Here is a 2,500-nt window from a genome sequence, read left to right as displayed (position 1 = left end):
AGGCCATCAAAAATGCACCCAGGCCTCAGAATGTGACGGAGCTGCGTTCATTCCTTGGGCTACTCAACTACTTTGGTCATTTCTTACTCAGATTGAACACTTTACGAGAGCCACTGCACGTGCTACTCAGAAAAGGCGACAACTGGGTCTGGGGGTGCGTCTCAAGATAGAGCCTTTGAGAAAGCCAAGAACCTGCTCTGTTCAAACAAGTTGCTGGTTCACTATGATCCAGGTAAGCGTCTCGTATTGGCCTGTGAGGCTTCATCATATGGGGTTGGCTATGTACTCCAACATGCAAATGAGTCGGCTAAGCTACAACCTGTTGCGTGTGCTTCGAGAAGTCTGTCAAAGGCGGAAAGAGCTTACAGCATGGTAGAAAAAGAAGCTTTGGCCTGTGTGTATGGGGTCAAAAGGATGCACCGGTACCTGTTTGGTCTTCGGTTTGAACTCGAAACGGATCACAAGCCACTCATTTCATTGTTTTCGGCAAACAAAGGTATTAGTACCAATGCATCGTCCTGTATCCAGAGGTGGGCGCTGACAGCGTCTGCCTATGATTACGTTATTCGTCATAGACCGGGTACTGAGAATTGTGCCGATGCACTCAGCCGCCTGCCCTTACCCACACCCGAGTTGGAGACGCCTCAACCTGCAGATCTGCTGTTAGTCATGGATGCTCCTGAGAGTGAAGGAACCCCTGTCACTGCTCAACAAGTGAGGATCTGGACCAGCCACGGCCCTATTTTATCGCTTGCGAAACGTTTGTGTCCTCAGCGGCGATTGGTCTGCCGGACCTATGGAGATGTGTGAGGAGGCCAAACCTTACAACCGTCGCAAGGATGAGCTGTCCATTCAGTCAGACTGTTTACTGTGGGGTAAGCGTGTCATCGTGCCTCGGAAAGGTCGAGAGAAATTTGCACGTGAACGACTTGGCACTCATCCTGGTATCGTCACGGTGAGGTCCATTGCCAGGTCTCAAGTATGGTGGCCTGGGATTGACTCTGACCTGGAATCACGCGCGCATCATGTGCGACACTTGCATGCAGCTAAGTAACGTCCCAGCGGAATCTCCGCTGAGTCTGTGATCGTGGCCGTCCAAACCCTGGTCCAGGATCCACATCAACTTTGCGGGCCCCTTCCTAGGGAAGATGTTTTTTGTCATAGTAGATGCGCATTCTAAGTGGACAGAGTGTGTTATTATATCACCCAGTATGTCTACAGCTGAGAGCCTTCGTGTCATCTTTGCTACTCGTGGTTTGCCTGACATTGTTGTGAGCGACAATGGAGCTTGCTTCACAAGTCTGGAGTTCCAGGAGTTCATGAAACTCAACGGTATCAGACGTGTGAGTTCAGTCCCATTCAAGCCTGCTTCTAATAGTCAAAGCAGAGCGTGCTGTTCAAACGACCAAGCAAAGTATGAAAGGTGTAACTCAGGGCTCACTGCAGAGACAGTTGTCCTGTATATCGCTCAGTTACAGGTCAATCTCTCATACGCTTACTGGGGTTTCCTCCTGCTGAACTACCGGTGAACAGAAATCTCAAGACCAGGCTCTCTCTGGTTCATCCTGATTTGAACCATCGTGTTGAAAACAGGCGCCAAAGTCAGCAATGGTGTCGTGATCGTGTCGCCGTGTCACGTGACGTCTCGGTCAACGCTCCGGTTTGCGTGCTCCGCTGTGGTCAAGGTCCAAAGTGGATCGCCGGCACTGTCACAGCCACGGAGGGGAACCGAGTGTTTGTTGTCGTGCTCAAGGGTATTGTCGTTGCAAACAAGTCATCGGCCTTCGGTAACGGGTACTGATCCTGTTTCTGAAACCCTGTTGATCGTAGCCTTGTAGTTCTCCACAGATTCTGACTGCGCCATCACTTTTCAGCACAGGAACAATGGGGCTGGCCCAATCATTAAATTCAACCCTCCACGCTGGAGTCTGTCCAGTTCGATTTGCAGAACTGCCCGAGCTTTATGATGGACGGGTCTTGCATACGAGTCCACGTGGATCTGCGCCTTGGCTCCCGTGAAGTTGCCAATGCCTGGTTCGAACAGCGAGGGGAACTTGCTCAGCACTTGGGCACACGTACCTCCCTCTGACAACAACGCCTCGGTGTCGTTCCAGTCGCATTTGATTTTTTTTCACGCCAGTTCCTGCCAAACAGCGTTGGGCCATTGCCTGGGGCAATCCACAGCGGTAACTTGTGAACCGCGCCGTCATACGAGACTTTAATTGTGGCACTGCCAATCACCGTTATGAGTCCTTTGGTGTACGTGCGCAACTCGCCATTGACTGGACTCAGCCTGGGCCTCACAGCCTTAGTATCCCACAGCTTGTCGAATGCCCTCTGGCTCATTATCGATTGACTCGCCCCCCCCCCACCCCCCCCCGTGTCCAGTTCCATCGATACCGGCACCCCATTAAATTTCACGTTGATCATTATCGGTTTGCTCTTAGTTAGGAACGAGTGCAGTCCATACACTTCCTCCGCTGGTATCTCGGATTGCGTA

This window comes from Pristiophorus japonicus, chromosome 23 (genome assembly GCF_044704955.1).
Source record: "Pristiophorus japonicus isolate sPriJap1 chromosome 23, sPriJap1.hap1, whole genome shotgun sequence".
Classification (NCBI taxonomy): domain Eukaryota; kingdom Metazoa; phylum Chordata; class Chondrichthyes; family Pristiophoridae; genus Pristiophorus; species Pristiophorus japonicus.
The sequence above is the reverse complement of the archived record's forward strand: the minus strand, read 5'-3'. Positions refer to the sequence as shown.